The sequence below is a fragment of the Alligator mississippiensis genome, chromosome 3 (assembly GCF_030867095.1).
Source record: "Alligator mississippiensis isolate rAllMis1 chromosome 3, rAllMis1, whole genome shotgun sequence".
Classification (NCBI taxonomy): Eukaryota; Metazoa; Chordata; order Crocodylia; family Alligatoridae; genus Alligator; species Alligator mississippiensis.
The window spans coordinates 225243833-225263100 of record NC_081826.1 but is presented as its reverse complement, the minus strand read 5'-3'; the positions used below and the strand labels follow the sequence as shown (position 1 = coordinate 225263100).

General features: G+C 43.3%; 1 long non-coding RNA gene across 1 annotated transcript; it reads right to left on the bottom strand.

The window, feature by feature from the left end:
- Positions 1–2000: 2000 nt before the first annotated feature.
- LOC132249560 (uncharacterized) lies at positions 2001–19118 on the bottom strand. Its single transcript, XR_009461055.1, has 2 exons — positions 4124–19118; positions 2001–3141 (listed from the first exon to the last, which is right to left on the bottom strand). It is a non-coding gene; the product is annotated as an uncharacterized LOC132249560 (long non-coding RNA).
- Positions 19119–19268: the final 150 nt, after the last annotated feature.

The window sequence follows — 19268 nt, the reverse complement described above, 5'->3', positions numbered from 1 at the left end:
AGACCTAAAACTAATTTTCCGCTAATGTCTTCTTCACTAAGAATTTAGAATTTTTCAGTTTTCACTCCAATCCAGATGCATCTCCAGTGAATCTCCAATTCAGAATAAAACCAGATTCCAGAATCTTGAAATCCTTTGCACAATGGTACTGCCAGTCTCCCCCTCCCCACCCCAGCTCTACATAACATTGCTTTGCCAAATCAGCTTCAAGCTAAACCCCATGAGGGCAGGAGTTAATAGGGGTGTCAGTGTAAAAGTGCAAGATAGGTCAGAAAGGAATGTGCTTGTTGAGTGAATTAGGAGGAAATAGGTTTCCTAGCTGAACCTGAAATGTGCCTAAGTGTATAATGGGAGCTGCTCTTATCCCCAGAGCAATAATTACATTCTTGCTATGCTGAGAGCTCCCGGGCAGCATGCAACTAACTGCCCATCCTCTGCACTGGAACAGGAACAGAAAATGTCATGCTTGTATTTCAGCCCCCAAGGTAGGGTATGCACAGGACTAATGGGGCTTCTGCAGTAGAAGGATGCCAACACTGTGTGAACCACCTATGTGAAGTTTGAGCAAATCTTCAACCTGACTCGGAGGGGAACAGAATTCAGGTAGTTCTCAGAATAGCAATACCTGTAGCTGTGAAGAATAAAAGGCAGACATACTTCCAAGCCTGATTCTTTGTGAAATATAGGTCACTTTTGACATAAGATTACATCCCTTTAACTGATGGATATCACTGCAATCCTGATAATGATTTGAGTAGCTCTCCAAGTGGCATGCAGTCTACCTGTGACAGAGTAGACAGACCTATCCACCTGGACACCACTAAACACTCAAGGTGTGAGCATTTTGATTCTGAAGGAAATACTGAATGATGGATATAGTGATAGAAGATACTCAATTAAGATACAGTTTGTAGTTATCAACATCTCTAATTAGATCTATTGATGGTTTCCTCCTGGCCCAGACTGAACAACAATTGGGAATCAATCTGGGTTCACCTCACAGTGGGGCCCCATTGGCAAGTGAAGCATCCTTTCCTTACTTATTTATAATAAATGCCTGGCTTTGGAAAACTCAGGGGAAATTACTTATGGTAAATGTTGTTACCATTAAGAGACAGACCACATTGCTCATCTGAAAATTTAGCTATCCAGTTTCCATCCCTCCCACTACAGCAATTATTATTATTATTTTTTTTTTAATATCAGCATTTCTTTTTGCTTTTTTTATTCCTCCTTTTTTGAGGACTTGATTTACACAAAACCAAGAGTAAGAGTAAGTCCTTTTCAAGCAGCATTAGTAGGATTGAGACTTTGTTCTGCTCACTCAGCCTTACAACAAAAATGTATTTGCTCACTGTGCACGTTCATATTGAGGTGTGCTTACTTATGCATTTTCCCCATGTTATGCCTTTGTGCTGCATCAGAGCAGTTCTCCTTTTAGTTCTCCTCCACACATGCCTTTCTGCACTAGATAATCTTGTATTTACTCTAATCTCTTAATCCTATAGATGTACCTATGCCAAATCTTGATGTCAAACTTCTGTGTATATAAAGTTCCCCTTAAAAACAGATGTAAGTGAAGGCAAAGACAGGGGTTAAACAGGTTACTATCATCTGTGCTCAGGGGTGGATCCAGGGGGGGTGCAGTGGTACAGTCCCAGCACCCCACACCCACCCTTCCCCTTTTTTGATTCCTGGCCTACCCAAAGTTTAAAGCCAACTGTCTGGCTGTGGCAGTAGCACTTTTATTCAGGGAACAGTAAGGGGAGTCACTTGTCTTCATGGATTATTATAATTTAAACTTTTAATTCCCCAGGTGTTAATAACCCCCCGATCCTTTTTACTGGTCTTGATGTGTCACTGATGAAGCTATCCTTTCTTCTGCATTTCTGCTGTCTGTTAGCTGCCCATGCAAACTGTTTTTACTTCTAGCTAAAAACATTAACTCAAGGTAAGAAACATCAACTCAGGTGTGGAAATAACTTTTACTGAATGCACTGTCAAGATGCTCAAGAAGGCCCGATTTTATTTTATGAATTTGAAAGAGATATACATTTAATTCGAATCACAGCAGGGCTAGAGAAACAACATCTTTTGATTATTTTTGCCTAGTTTGTTGTGTTTTTATACAGAAGATATGGTATAGCACATTCCAATAAAGTTATATTTGTTTTTTGCTTTGATCTTAAACTGAATAATATCCCCTATGTCCCTAGCTTATTAGTAAAGCTGCTATTTTCTTTTTACCTGGAGAAAAATGTGTGTTGTGTTATGTGTAATGATGCACCACACCATTTGTACCCCGCCCCTTTTCAAAATCCTAGATCTGCTCATGTCTGTGTCTATATCATAGCCCCACCAGGAGTAACAAAGTCATCGATAAAGGCTGCAAGCACCTCAGTGGCAGAAATTGGGCAGAGCAACAGGGGCAGCTGCCCTGGACACCAAATTGGCGGGGGAGGGAAAGGGGGAGAAGTGGAAAAAATGCTAGCAGTGTGGCAGAAACCAGAAGTTGCTGCTGCTCTTGTGTGTGACAGCTGTCCTAGGTACCTGGCCACATCATTACACCTCTAAGGCACCTAATGGGAATTCTGATTTCATCCCTAGGCAACAATAAAGAGTTCCTCTTCTACTTTCTGAAGACAAACATACACATTTTATACAAACCCAAGCTTAGGCATGAACCTTATTATTGGTCAAGCAGTTGGTGTTCATTAACTTCAGAAGGGAAAGACTGACAACTGGGGAAATATGTATGTTTTAACTGACTGCGGACTTTCTTGTTATTCCAATGATGTTGCTTTTGGAGTTGTGAAGGAAGAGCACAGAAAAAGATGGGTACCATCATTATACAAGGCACTGTCTACCGGCGTAGCTGTCCATGTTTAGAAAATTGGATAGCAGTTTCAAAGAAGAGGGTGGGAGCAGGAAATTTAAGCACAAATGGGGATGAGCTTAGTCTGGTCTTTAACTTTTCTCAGTCTCATAGTCAGTGCATAATGTTTGCATCAATAAGGGGGCAACATTTATCCTTATCTTCAAAAGTCAGAAATATCCATTTCTGTGACCTGCCCGGTTTTCTAAGTATGGTGTTAGAGGTGTTACTCTGTTGTTCAGAAGGTACTTCTGTAAGGCAGATGGCTGCAGCAGAACAATAAATAAGCAGAGAGGAAACAACAATTAATCCAAAAGACATTTCAGTTATAGGTTAGACAACATTGTGCTACTGTATAAAGACTTGTTTACAATCCTGGAAAGCCACATAGCAGCCAGAGGCCTTTTGGGATATTTTCAGTATTCCCTTCTCACCGTTATGCTAGAAATTACATGAGAACAACATGTTTCAAGGTATTTTGATACTTCCAGTACATAGGCCAGTAGTATTTCTGTCTTCTACCAGTAAGATCTAAATCAGTTATTCTCAACCATTTTAGTAGACTCAAGGCACTCCTCCAAAACTTTTCAGAATTTAACAACACCTCATTAAAAAAAATATAATATAAATATACCTTGAATACTATACTAAAAACCTTACCACTCTGGTATTAATATGTTGTTAATACTGGTAGCTTGGCCTATAAGGGACACAGTCTGGGATGCCAGGCCAGCTGGAACAAGATGCTGGGCTGCATACACAGCATGTGGGGAGCACTGAGTGGATGGGCAAAAGGACACACAAGGTCCAGGAGGGGAGAGGGGCTGGCCAGATCAGGAAGCAGCTGTGGCAGGAGTGTGTGTTCTTGCCATAGCCCCTCCCAATCTAACCCTGCCCAGTGTCTCCCAGATACAGGAAAAATTGCCCTGAGCAGCTGTTTTTAGGAGACATGAACTGAGAAGTGGCTGGAGGAAAAAGGCCTACTTGTTTGATTTACATTGTGCAGGCAGGCACACTAATTCTGCTGCAGCATTTCCTCGTTCAGCTCTGATATGCTTCTAGAAAATGGAGGCACATGGGGCAGTTTCACCCTGAGGTGGCAGCAACTTGGAGACAGATGTGTGACCACATACTGTGTCACTGGCGTGAGTGGGATATTTTATACAGAGCAGTGGGGTGAGCTGAATAATGAATTTGGGCCCTGATCCTGCAACTATATCTGGGCAAAACATGGATTTTTTCACTCACACCAGGCATGTTGCAGAAATTCAAAAAGGCTGCGTTGCTTCAGGTTCTCTGTACAGCCTCAGGCAACTCAGTCATTTTGGTTCAGTTCTGCCAGCTGTAAGGAGGGAAAAAGGCTCCAAGAGAGTTAATGTTCACATTGTACATGGAAGACTTAAAGGTTACATAAAGTATTCTTAATATATATATATATATATATATGCTGAGTCACTGCCTCCATGGAGAGGAAAGGCTCTCAAGTTGAGATGAAGTAGGTGATAGCAGAAAGTGGGTTTCCTTTATCTGTGGTTAATGGCACTAAAGAAGAAAACATACCGTCTTAGCTGTGGGAAAACTTATTGTTCATTGTCTAGTGAACTTTTTCCTTATTGAAAGTATCATCTCCCTGACTTCCATTTATCTTTCCTTTAATGTTCTTTTTCCTCGGACCAGGTTTGTTCTCCCTTCTACCATCCACCCTATCCCTATACACCTTCAAGCATTCTCTTTTCACACTCAAAAATGTTGAATTTTAAACAGCTCCATGCCTGTCTGTTACAACCATCTCTTTTGTCAGTCTTCTGTCCTAGTTCCCATGCACCCATCATACTGAATTAGTAGTAGAAGGAGATGCTAATCTTGGAGATAATAATGGTGGAAGCAGATGAATTTTCAGCTAAACCTACAGGGGAGCAGAAGAGCGTTGGCAGAACAAATATCAAGTCTGATGGTGACAAAAGGGACAAGTGCTTATTTTTTTCCTCATAAGATCTGGACTCTCCCAGTGGGAATAGCTGCTCATTGCAATTTAATTTGAAACTGTGCAGTATGGAGGTAAGTGCCTTGTGCAAAAGAGCCATGAAAAGATCATTCTTTATACAAATAAGCTGTAAGTATAGGAACTTCTATACAGTAGACCCCTGATTTACGCGAGTCCGACTTAGGCATGCCACGTGTTCACATGATTTTTTATTAGGGTCTGGACTGGAAAACGCCTCTCAAGATGTGCATCATTCGTGTATATACATGAACGCTTGCGAGATTCGCATATATACGGGCATATATACACAAACGCCTCACAAAATTTGCAGGTGGAATCAAGTGGAGCTGTACCACCACTGTGCATCAAGATGCATAGGTGAGACGCTAGACGCACCTCCTAAAGGCGATTCTGCCGAGAAAAGGGGAAAAAAAGCTATGACTAAGGTATGTCTGGGGTACACAACCCCTCACTATTCTATTATTTCCTATGGGGAAAGTCGTCCCAACTTAGGTGAATCTGACTTGCACAAAATTCCCCCGAAATACAATACTCGCACAAATCAGGGGTCTATTGGAAAGGACTGGTTGGATCCTATTAACATGAGCTAGGAGGCAAGTTATTTAAAGATGCTGGAACAATATATTAACTTAAACCCTCATGGCTTTCTGTTTGACATCACACGGACCACACCCACGTTAAACACAACATCTACAAAAATATCATTAAAAACTGGAATTACCATTTACAATGACCCCAAGAAGAGCCATGTGGAAGCACAGCTTGTGAGAATAATTAATGATGTTGTATTTCCTTATTTAGGGTAACTTTCCCTTACAGTGACCTGTGAAGAAGAGAAAAGCAAACAGGCAAGAAAGCACAAAAGTAAAAAATGCTTGACAGACCATGTTGTGTGCATCTCCTCTGAAACCTTCAGTGTAAGAACTGCCTTTCAGAAAATAAGGACTGAACCTGCAGGCTCCTAGAAATACAAAAGGCACCGCGCTCAAAAAAAAAATAAAAATAAAAACCCCAACAAAAAAATCAAAAACCAGGGATGCACAGATGCGGCTGATAACACAGCTACAATTTTACAGGATTGGGTGGAGCATCTGGAAATCCTGACCAGAACTGAGGGAAATGTTTTGCCAAAAAAAAGAAAAGAAAAGGAGTTTCAAAGGGACTGAACCTATTGATGCTGAATGATTTTAGTGAACAGCTTCAGCCTCAAATAAAAAGAGGGAAAATTTAAATATTTCATTTCAGCATTTTTCAGAATGATGAAATGTTTCACTTCAGTATATTTTGAGGCAAAATGTTGACTTTGGTTGCAAAATGGTATATTTGGTTTAATAGTTGGCCTAAATTTAAAGAAAAAATGGTTGAATTATTTTAAAATGTAAACAAAACATGTTGAAGCCTCTCCCACTCCAACTTTTAGGTTCAGCCACTAAACCAATATGTATTATATGGATATCTGTTACACACATCTACTATTCACTCAGCTCTAGTCCTGACATATTGCACAAGAATTGTATTTTGTAGACTTTCATTTCACCATACTATGCTCATGACTGAAACAATACCCTCTCCATCCAGCATGATGTACTCAGTGACCTGGAATAGGAATTTCTAATCTCCAATTATACTGATCCCAGCAGAACCTTAAATAGAGGTCTTGGGCTAAACATGTATTTCTCCTGCTTTCAAAGGAAACTTCAGAGTAGAAAAGCAAAATCCTAATAGAATCCATTTTCTAAAGCTCTTTTAAAATCATCTTTTAGAATAATCACACCCTTTGTATAAAATACTGTCAGGTAATTTTAAAAGACATAAAAGGATGTCATTTTCTATTAAATTTCACAATATTTAGAATCATTTCTATAGCAACCTATTACATTTTCATAGAACCTGATTATTTCAGTTCCTATTGTATTCTAGAGGACCTTTCCACAATGTATAAGGCGTCCAGATTCAAGTCCAGACTGTAAGCTAGAGTAGAACAGAATCCAAATTTTACAGAGCAATTCTTGAGCTCTTTGAAACCTTGGACATTAGTAGGGGTCTATTGAGCTTGAGGAGGTGGCCAGCCAATTTTGAAAGCAGATCTCAGGGCCAGCTGCCATTTTTGCAGGCTACGCATACTGGGCCCCTTATGCCTTTGATTGACCCAGGGACCCTGGCAGTCCCACTCCTCTCCACAGATTGCCACATGGCCTGAAACTGCATCTTAATTACTCCAATTAAGCTCAGGGAAGCCATTAATCCATGTGTTATTAAATGTGAATTAATGGCTTCTACAGGTTTAAACAGCATAATTAAGCTGGCAGTTTCAGGCCATCCCCTAGTGGCAGCTTGCTGGGGGAAAAAACACAATAAAAAAAAAACCAATTTTTGTTTGTTTGTTTACACCAGTAAGCAGAGAAGCCCTGCAGTCCTGGAGCAAGGGGGTGGGGGGAAGACAGCAGAGAGGAGGGAAACAAACAAAGCAGGGCTGCTTGCAGCAGCAAGTGGGATGAGCAGCCCCATCCCAGGGCCACAGACCACGTATAAAGTGTTTGCTATGACAAACTTGCAGCAATAAACCCTGTAAAGTTATGAGGGGTGGGCAGTTTGTAGGTTGTGCCTGACTTGCCGCTGTCCTCCCCTTTCCTTCTTCTCCAGGTAGTGATGACCTCTTGCCCTTTGATGGGTTTTATTCAACTATGTGCAGTGTGTTCACCATAGCAAATGCTCTGTACATGTTCTGTGGCCCTGGGATGGGGATGGTTGCTCTGCTCGCTGCTGCAAGCAGCCCCACCCTGCACCTCCCTCCTCCCTACCACTTCTTTCTGCCTCCGCCCTCCCATGCTCCAAAACTGCAGGGCTTCTCTGCTTTCCAATAAGTTTAGGGGGGGTTTTGTCAGTTGTTTTTTGTTGTTGTTGTTGGGGTTGGTTTTGGGGAGGGTAGAGGGGGGGCTGAAGTATTGCACCAAGTTTGCCAAAAGTGCAGAGTCCACGCTTTTTAACAAAGCCTGCCCAAAATCATGGTTCCGTGAAAATCCTGAAAGCACAATTTTGGTAGGTTCCTAAACATTAGAACTTGATTTATTGAAAGGACACCAATGACATCCCCTACTCATCAAGTTGTGTGTAACAGGGGGCTTTCTCGGGGCTGGTTCGCCATTGGCCCACCCACCTGTTTCTGGGCTAACCTCCCACTTCACTCACCTGCCACACTTTGTTGTTTCATAATTGGTTCTCATTAGACAGGAGGCTGCCCGTTCTTGCCCCAATGCCAGGGGGCAATCTCTGCGGCTCCGATCCTCCCCTACACCACAGCCCAAGCCTCGCAGATGGCATCCAGGTGACACAAATACTCCCAGCCTACAGCCAGACCAAGCTTAGCCCTTGTTGTCAGGCCTCATTCATACATGCACTCATACTGCCCTCCTCTCACTGGGGCCTCTCACGCTCCACCTCCTCTCGTAGGGTCTCTTTCATGCTTCAATAACTTATACTGCCTTGCTCCCTCTTAGAGCGGGTCCATTCAGCCATAGGCTTTATCTAGTGCACACCATGGGTGGTAGACTTACCGACTTTTGGGCCTCTTCCACAACCCTCACTGGGGTAATGGCCGGCCAATTACCTGGCCGGGGCCAAGCTTGCCCTGGCCCCCTCCAAGGGCAACTCTACACAAACTCTCACACACACACACTGGGCTCCCAGCCCTCTGGTTTCTCCCTCACTAGGGCTCCACATCTCTACCCCTTCACTGGGGCCTACCCTTACTGGGGCTCCACATATTTTACCCCCTCACTGGGGCTACAGGACTTCCCTCCCCAGTGGGGGCTCAGGTGGCCGTGCCCGGTCCCAACTGCTACCCACAGTGGTGTGGAGGCTAGGGGTTACTGAGGCACCCTGACCCACCTTCCTCTGGGGTGGTAACTGGTCTGGTATTTTCCTGGAGGCTCCTGCACCACTGAGAGCCCCACCAGGTCACCCACTTCCAGCAGGGTGCAGTTTTAGGTCATGCCCAAGACCAAGAGCCTCCTGCTCCTACCTGAAGATGTTCCCATACAGCAACTCAGCCAGGCGATGTTTCTGCCTGGCCTGCCAGCAGGCATTTGCTCTGTTTATAATGGCAGCCAGTGTCTCAAAATGGCATCTACATCCTTTCCTCCCCTCCACCTGGACAGATTTCTACTGCTAGGAGCAGAGCATCAAAGCCTAGCTTCTGCCAACACAACTTAAATCCTGCATACATCTGAAAGCACAACTTTCTGATCAATTGTGGACAGAGCAAACAAGTGAGCTACTTATAATTCACAACCTACCAGATTCACGACTATGCCATTTTTGTGGAAACCACACATTTGGGCAACCTTTGCAAAAAAATGGTGGGCTCTGTGATTTTGGCAGTCTAGCTGCATTTAAAAAAACAAAAAAACAAAAAAACTTCTTGAAAATAAAATGCTGGCTCCCCAGAGGGAGCCTCTTGCTGCTGATTGGCTCCTCAGCCAATCTCACCACCAGTCGTGGTGAGAGGCAGGGCTGTATGACAGACAGCCCTTGCAACCAATCAATGGTGAGGGATGGGGCCACCAGGGCCCCTCAGTCAAAGTCATGGGGTGGGGGCCCACAATGTTCAGCCCACAAAAATAGTGGCCAGCCCCAGGATCTACCTGCAAAACTGAGCTAGCCACCTCCTCAAGTTAGGTAGAGCTCTACCTATAAATCACTGCACAGATCTTAGTGCAAATAAGCATGTTTGCGGTACTGGACCTTTGATGCCCATCTATTCCATTTCTCTACAGAATGAGTCTTTTGCTATTCCGCTAGCTGGAAAGTAAGTTTTAAAAGGTTGAGAAACACTGAAGTAAGCTGTTGCTTATGAGAACTTATGTATTTCTGAACAAGTCAGTCTCTAAGGTGCCACACTGCCCCACCTTTTGCCTAGCAAATAGAAATGAGAAATCCCTGGCCAGAATCCAGAAGACATGAGCATGGACAGTGCAATGCAAGTGTTTTCCCATGCTGCTCCATCAGCGTAACTCAGTCTGAGGTGGAGCAACAGCCTTTGCAGGATGCAAATGTACTTTGGCCCTTGTGCCCATTCCAGATTCAACTGTTTTTGTTGAGGCTACAAAATAAGATGCAAATTGTTGTGCTAGACCCCAAAACAGAAGCCAAGCCCACTTCTGGAGCTTTAAATCAACAGTCCTGGTTCACTAGTGACTGGACTCACTTCACAGAGGACATTAAAGATCCTTTTAATGGTAAAGAATGCCGATCACAACTGACCTTGGGCACTGGGAGCTGATGATCAATCAACATTTTTCAGGGCTTAAAACAAACTCCTGGAATTTTACATACCCCTTCTCTTATTTCAGCATCAATCAAAATTATTTCATGTTATTCATCTTTTAATGCACTTTTAATGAACAAAATACAAATTTTAAATTACTTGGGACAACAAGTGTTAGCTGGACTACCTTCTTGGTTTCATCTCTGAAAACAATCCTAATTTTTCATGTTTTTACTTGACCAAACTTAAATGCTTTACTCATCGAAGGAAGAAGAAAAGTTAGCATTAATTCTACTTCTTAAAAAACAAAGTTAATTTTCTTCATCCTTATATTCTTTTTTTCCTTTCCTTTCCAAACACTGGCATGCATACACAAAGTCCTTTTTTTTGGAAGGGGGAATAGAATTAATTTTTATGATGAATAAATAACATGACATTTTTTGATTAAGAAGTCATTTGTGCCGGTTCCTTTCTTTTAAAATTCTTTGTTACTAGTCATGAAAAAAATGAAGATATTATGCGAAACGTCCACCCGCATTATTATAGTATAATTATTTCTTTGTTTTTATTGCCACAGCAACCTAGGCACACCTGGTAGGCAAAAAAACTCTCTTACCTGAAGAGCAATGTTCTTTGTTGAATATCAGTGCAAACAATTTTTTTTCAAGTTGCATGGATTGAACTGAGTTTTGAATAAGAATTGCAATAGCCATTAGCAACATAGACTTCCACACCAAATATTAGAGTCTTATATCATCCTTCAGTAGTCCAAGAGGGAACAAAGGGCACACCCAAAGGTTCATTGCACCCAGTCTATGATCTCACAGCTTGCTTTAAGCTGCATGATCACAGACTGGGAAGAGCATGTACAGGTATTTGCCAGTGCTGGGAGCTGCATGGGGAACCCAGTGTAAGTAACTCAGGGTGGGGAGAGGGGCATGTGGGACTGAGGGGGTCAAGTGGATCCATGGTGGGGTTGGTGGGTCCAGGAGGGGTTTGGCAGGAACAGAGGGGAACTGGTGAGTTTGGGGGAAGGGTTTTCCCTCTGGGGGTGGGGAGGTCAGGGAGCTAAAAATAGGTCAAGGGGGTAGGAAGTGCACAGCTCCAGGACTGGGGCGAGTGGTTGAGCTTTCCCAGCCCCAGGGCTGTGCCCAAACCTGTGCTGGATTGGGTTAACCTCTTTCTGATCTAGGTTAGGTCACCTCCTCAGGTAAACTAACTTAGATTGGGCCCACCATTTTTGGTTGATTAAAACCCAAGATTCTGCACAGATGGGTGTTTAGATCAGTCTAACCCTAGTTAGGTTGCTCTAAATGTAATTTCTTTACTTACCATATACGAAGATTTCAGAAAATCTTGTATTCTGACTTGCCAAAACAAGATCATGGTGCAATATTCTAGGTCACACAAGGACTTGGACTTTTCAGACCTTTAATCTTGTAAATATGTCCACTAACTCCAGAAGAAGCTTAAGGTTTTTTCTGTCTGAATCTAAAAGATCATAATGTGTGTGTGCATGTATATATAACACACACACACACACACACACACAGGCACAGACATGCACATGGCATCACAGGGTAATGTGAGACAGAAGTTTCATTGCAGTAAACTTGGATCATTGGTATGCTCATACACAGTGAAATTAGGTTAGCCTACAGTAATGTGCATGAACACGTGCACTCACTCACTCTACTCCTTTGTGTGTTCCTCTATATGCTCATGTTACAGAAAACTATTTTTGTCATATTTTAGAGAATTTTTAAAACAAAAGATCAAAGAAACAGTCCTAGAGGTGTGATTGCTTTGCTTACAAAGTCAGAGGCCTTAGGTATCATGAATCTAGACCAATAGTTCTCAACATTTTTAGACATAAGGCATGCCTAGATAGACTTGAGGCATGCATAATAATAATAACAATAATAAAAATAAAAGTAAAAATAAAAATAGAGCAGTTTTTCTGTTGCAAAGCACTCAAAGAGACACAATTATGGATTTCTATTTGAAATCTCTGGGTTTACATTGTGAATCGTGCTGAAAAACCTAAACAATGTTAACAGTGTGTGGCGCCCTGTGGGACCCTTGAAAGGATCTCAAGGCACCTGGTTAACAATCACCGATCTAGACGTATAAACTTCCAACTGAGCCCTAAGGAACACTAAACGTGACCCAAAATAGATTTTCTAAACACAGAACACTAGTGTGCATCATAAAATATTGTGCCTCAAAGTGGCACCACTCAAACACTCCACGGCACCTTACACACGGCACTTTAGGCAGCCTAATTAGCTCTCCCTCTCAACCATGATAATTAGCCAGCACTTAGCATCATGAAAACCTGGCTACACAGCTACTAGTTTGGCAGACAGCCCACACAGAACAGCATGGAAGGCTGAAACGCACTACTGTCTGGCATAGTAAATCTGTGGTGATGATATTCCCTAAAGGTCATGGGAACTTCATCAACCGCAGCTGTCCTGAGCGCTCAGTCTCATCAAGCTGGGACTTCTCCCATTGCAAGGAATAAAAGGGTCCATTTCTAGTACTGACACATGGAGGTATCAGTCTTTAAAGGTAAGATACTGTAATAGTTATTCTTTGTTGTTACCGACACAGGACTGAATCTCACCCACCTAGGGCTGCAGGCAAATATAAACTGGGGAGACATATCACACAATGGGATCTTCATCCCTGACTATATCTCATGGGAGATGCAATAAAACTGTACAGTACAATATCAAAAGTAAAGTAGGGATACTAAATATGGAAGTACTAAAAGAAAAACAATGTAGCAGCAACCTGAACTCTGCACCATCAAGGACAAAGAGGTCACAGAGCTCCTAGTGAAGGACAATGTCTTGAAGCAGAAGGTCTTTAAGCAAACAATGGATTGCAAGACAGTAAGATCTGTCACAAACCCACAATATTTTGAGGTGTCCATGGTATGTCATGCATGTTTTCATGAATGTCATGAATTTGTTTTAGTGATACGGCATGTGTGGTCTGTACAGATAGATGGCATTAAGCTGTTATTGTTGTGTTGCTTGATGTGAATGCATTTTTATAGTTTATAGTAGGGCTAGCATTGCATAATATGATAATGATTTTTAAATGTTACTCTCTAAACAGTGAGGCTTGCACCTGGGAGATGCTAAAGGCCTTAATGGCCAATAGTAGTAATTAATGAGAATTAGCATCCAATATGGACATGTTTAATGGAACTAAATATGCCCTTGTGGACCTGGTCTGAAGCACATGAGCCAGGCCCTTCCAGACAATGATAAATAGCTTTTTAAAAAGAAAGGCCTGTAGCAAGAGTTATACTTGGAAATAGGCTATTCAAAATAGGGTATTTCTAACAGTGGGGAGAATAAGTGAGAGACTGTGGCCTTATACAGATGTTTAGTTTCTCCTGGAAGAGTCGCTGCTTTCCCAGGAGAAACCACAATGTTCAGGCTTTTGTCTCAGAGTAAAAATGGCCACTCCAGAAGAAAAATAACCCAGGAACAACCAGGGTCAAATTACTCCCAGAAGAGATTCCCCTGGAAGAGCAAATGTCTGTACATAGTGTATGTTTCTAGGATACTGGATTAGTAATTTTTGTGGCTATAAGGCTGTAAACTTTTTTTCTGGTTATAATTGGATTAGGAAAGGTGCTTGTGGGGTCAAACAGATATAAAACTGTTACAGGAAGTTGTAGACATAAGATTTATATCCCAAGAATTCCATAGAGAAATGCAGATGGCAAAATAAGAAATCATACTTAAACCAGGCCTTGAAAGGCAAATATTATATAAAGTTTCTTGTGCATAGGTTGCTTTAGTCCCCTCATGGTTTAGTTGGGCAATGCAAGCTGACAGTCAGGGCAAGGGCATTGGCTTGGACATTCTTAGATCTTAGGGCTAAGATGCAGGGATAAAGTCAAATCACTGTTCTAATATTTCCTTTTGTTCATGTATTCTAATATCTCAGCATAAGTTTACTGATTGCTTATGATTGCTCTTGTTCTTATAATAAATTTTTTTGTTATCTTTTAGAGCTTACTTATTGTCAGTGATAAGCATGATTTCAGAGCATTTGACAAAACAAAAGAGCATCTGTACTTTCTGAGCATAAGCTGAACAAAAGGAGTGATTCTTTAAACTGGAAGAATCTCCTCTCTTAAAAGCTAGCAACTCCTAGGTGAGACGGATAAAGCCAAAGTACCATAGGCCAAGGAGATGGTCACTGGCACAACTCAGCTTGTTTTTCAGTGGTCAAGCAGCAGATGATAGGGATGGGCTTTGGGCTGAAGTACACTCCTGATGGTGAGAGAGCATTCTGGCATGTGCCTTGGATACACACCTGACCTAACCCCGTAGGCTGAAGACCAGAGTGAACAACTCTGCCCAACAGAGAGGAAGCGGGCAGCCTTATAGTTTCATAGTAGCTAGGGTCAGGAGGGACCTGAACAGATCATCTAGCCTGCCCCCCTGCCACAGGCAGGAATGAATGCTGGGTTCACAAGACCCCAGACAGGTGATCGTCCAACCTCCTCTTGAATTTGCCCAAGATAGGGGCGAGGACCACTTCCCTGGGAAGTTGGTTCTAGATTTTGGCCACCTTAACTGTAAAATATTGCCTTCTGATCTCTAACCTAAACTTATTCTCCATCAGCTTATGACCAGTGTTCCTTGTCACCCCAGGTGGTGCTGGGGAGAAAAGGGCTCTACCTATTTGCTGTTGATCTCCCCTGATGAGTTTCTAGGCAGCCACCAGGTCCCCCCTCAGCCTCCTCTTGCTGAGGCTGAACAGGTTCAGGTCCCTCAGTCTCTTCTCATAGGGCCTGTTCTGCTGCCCTCTCACCAAGCGGGTGGCCCTCGTCTGAACCCTCTCTAGGCTGGCCACATCCCTTTTGAGGTGCAGTGCCCATTACTGGACGCAGTACTCCGACTGTGGCCTGACCAAAATCACATAGAGGGGGAGTACCACCTCTCTGGACCAGCTTGAGATGCACCTTTGGATGCATGACAAGGTATGGCTGGCCTTGCTGGCTGCAGTCTGGCATTGGTGGCTCATGTTCATCTTGGAATCAATAATGACTCCAAGATCCCTTTCTGCCTCTGTGCTTTCAAGAAGGGAACTCCCCAGCCTGTATGTATGCTGTGGATTCCTTCTTCCAAGGTGCAGCACCCTGCATTTGTCTACATTGCACCCCATCCTATTCTCATCTGCCCACTTTTGTAGTCTGTCTAAATCTAGTTGCAGCCTCTCTCTCCCTTCAAGTGTGTCCACCTCGCCCCACATCTTAGTGTCATCAGCAAACTTGGACAGCGTGCTTTTCACCCCCTCATCCAAGTCACTGATGAAGATGTTAAACAGTGTGGGCCCAAGGACCGAGCCCTGGGGTACCCCACTGCTCACATCTCGCCAGGTTGAGTACAACCTGTCCACCACTACGCTCTGGGTGCGCCCCATCAGCCAATTTTTTAAACATCCAACTGTATAGGCATCAATGCCAGAGTCTCTTAATTTATTGATGAGGATGGGGTGAGAGACAGTGTCAAAGGCTTTCTTAAAGTCTAGAAAGACTACATCCACAGCAACACCATCATCCAAGGATTTAGTTACTTGGTCACAAAAGGCAATCAGGTGGTGCTCTCCCCTACCCTGGGGGTCTTCAAGAGGAGGTTAGATAGGCATCTAGCTGGGGTCATCTAGACCCAGCACTCTTTCCTGCCTATGCAGAGGGTCAGACTCGATGATCTATTGAGGTCCCTTCCGACCCTAGCATCTATGAATCTATGGTCAGGCAGGACCTGCCTTTGATGAACCCATGCTGATTGGCCCTGAGCATGATCTCCCTTGCAGGCCCCCACAGATGTGCTCCTTGATGATTCTCTGCAAGATCTTTCCGAGCACCGAGGTGAGGCTTACAGGCTATAGTTACTTGGGTCCTCCTTCCTCCCCTTCTTGAAAATTGGGACCACATTAGTTTCCAATCCCCTGGCACCTGGCCAGATGACCACAAATGCTCATACAGCTGGGCCAAGGGCTTCGTGATGACCCCTGCCAGCTCCCTCAACACCCTTGGGTGGAGGGCATCTGAACCTGCAGATTTAAAAATGTCTAGCCCTTCCAGAAGATCCCTGACTACATCTGCACTGACTGAAGGCCTGACAGAGCTATCCCCGAAGCCTTCACCTTACCCATTCCCCTTTCCCATCCTGGAACCAATCCCTGAGCTATAGAGGGCACCAACCTTCCTTCTCCAATGCCTGACTCAATATGGCCCAAGGGGTCACAGGCCCTCTGACAACTTAAAAAAATAAACACAAGGCATGCAGCTAAGCCAGCATGCTGCTTGCTAAAAAGGGAGTGCCTGGCAGTTTTCATCTGACACCCTCTTGTTTCCCAGCCTAGCCCAGCCCAGCCCCTGGCCTTTGAAATGAAATGTTGCAGACAGCTGCTTGCAATCAGCAGGCCAAGAGAGATGTCACTGATATGGCAATGAGAAGCAAACTCCAGGTGTTTGCACATGCACTAGTCAAACAAAGGACAATCACCTACTAAAGACCCTGGTCTTCAGTCTGGTAGAGGGCAAATAGTATAGGAAGTGGCTAGATGACATACTACACTGGTTTAGCAATGGACAGAATACACCAAACAGTGTGCACAGGACCATGTCATGTGGCCCACAGTCTTGGAAATTTGGCAATGGTTGGGGAAGCAGCTAATAAATTGCAAAAAAATTTAATTAAATGTTGTCACGTGCCTTTGATTATCTCAACTGCCCTCTGACCACTTCACTGCTCTCCCAGGAGCTTACTCAAACTTACTCAAACATATAAAATTGTATAACCATGTCAAACAACCAATACTTTAAAAATGCTGAATCAGGGCCCAGTCCTGTACACTCCAGATTGTGTCTACAGATCATATCTGGCCTGTGGACCAACCTCATGCCACTCATCCAGCCCTCAGGGCCAAAAAGTTATGTACCACTGCGGTAGGGCAAAAGAGAGTGGAGCATTTGTTACAAAAAGGAGCAGAGAAGCCAGTGGCCAGTGGTTGCAGAGAGACTCAATGCAAGAAGAGAGGAATTTTTACATATCCTCAATGGTTTCTTGTTTAGTTAGTCTCAGTAGAGATTCGTCTTGAAAGAGATGCAGCTTCTCTATTGATATTTCAGATTTTGGTTCCTTTGCTTTTCCCCCCTCCTTTTTTCAACCGAGATTTTAACATCCAGAGGGGAAACATATCTGCTTTTTTTAGATGCCTTCTTTTGCTACGTCAAACATGCACTACAGAGGCACAGACTGGGACTAGGTGACTGTTTACATTGGTTACGATTGTGAGATATTTTTAAATAGGGCAGAGGGAATTGTGCAGTGACCTTGCCTGACACACAGGCTGCCTTTTCAGAAGCATAGAAATGCTTTCTGATGTTGAGGAGAGCACGCTTTTGTAGTCCATAGTTTGGAAGCTAGAAGCCATTTTTCCATAAAAGCTCCTCAAAGTCATAAAAATCAGATATTTGCTGGTATGACTCAATATGACAGTCCCAGGATGTTGTAAAACTTTATGCATTGACTGAGGCCCTTAGATGAAAGACATTATAGAAGTCCAATTAATTTCAAGTAACAAAGATTTCAACTTAATTAATGCACTTAAATTATTTACAGCAAAAGGAAATGTAAGGCAGAAACCTCCAGGTGTTATTACTCCTTTTGAAGTTTCCCTGTCAATAACTTCACATTATTTTGTGCTGCTAAGATGTTTTCTTAGTTAGCAGTCTCCTCATGTGTCACCTGCTGGAAGGAAATCCACAAGAACAGTACTAAACTAACCAACTGTAATAAATTATTTTCTGTAGACATGTCTTTAAGCGATTGCTATTTCACTGTTGCTTTGTCCGTAACAGGCTTCAGCCACAAATGAACAGTCATCTTCCCATCTTTACTCTGAAGTAGTTGTCACCACTAACATGCTATTCAGCATAAATCAAGCTGAAGACCTTGCTTCTTCTGCCTGAGGTTTTTACTGATATGTTGTACTCATTATTACAGGATTATAATTTGGTAAACCTTAGTACAGCCTGGCAAGAACTTGTCTGACATTCATTAGTAACAAAGCAAAGTACCGATTAAAGCTTTATCACTGGCACTGGGCCCCAGACAGGTCATGCAAGTTACATCATTAAAGAGGACTAAGCTGTGATTGCTGGGTGTCATTATAGGTGTGCGTGTGTTGCATACAAAGTTAGTCATATTTCCGGTTAAGAAATGATAGTGCTGAAAGAATGAACAGAGTTCTTTGAACAGAGATCACTCCAATGACACCCTTCCCTACCTTTGTTTTACACATAAAAGGAAATGCTAGTTATTTCCCAGGGTTATTTTTCTTTTACGAGAAGCAAGGGCTTGCATGCAGGGGATGACTACGTTCCATTTGGAATGTTCTTTGCAGTTTATCTTGAACCTTGTGCCATTAGGAGACTAGTAACTGACTTGTATGCAAATGGGCACAGGTCCTACATGTCTGTCTCTATAAATTAAGACCAGCTCAACAGAGAGACAGAACTGCTAAAATTAGCTATGTTTGGAGTTTCTTGGTTCCAGACGCAGAAAGTGGTTCGAAGTTGGTGTGGCAGAACAAACTGGAAAAGGAGTCATTTTCACGTTTCACACCAGGAAACCCTACTGTGGACGCATCAGCACGCAATTCAAGGCCCTGAGCTGTATTAGGAGCTTGAGATCTAGCTCCCTGAAAGACCTTCTCACCCTAGAACAGTGGTCTCCAACCTTTTTAAGTAGGAGATAACTTTTGGCATTTAAAAGCAACCCAAGATCTACTGTGCACCGCTGCCACCCCCTCACCCTCTGCTCAGCAGGTAAGTCTGTGGGGAGGGAAGGGGCAGGGGGGCAGATCAAGACAGAGAGCAAAAAAATTATTTGGGGGCACACCTCCCCAGCTGGTAAGTCCCACCCGGCCGGGGCCCCACTCAACTTACCCCAGCTCCTGCCTCTGCGGCACTGTCCCACACCACAGGGGCCTCGATGTAGCCCCCGCCCCTTCCCTCCCTGATAGACTAACCTGCTGAGCTGGGGCACGCGTGTGCATGCATGCGGGCACTCAGCCCT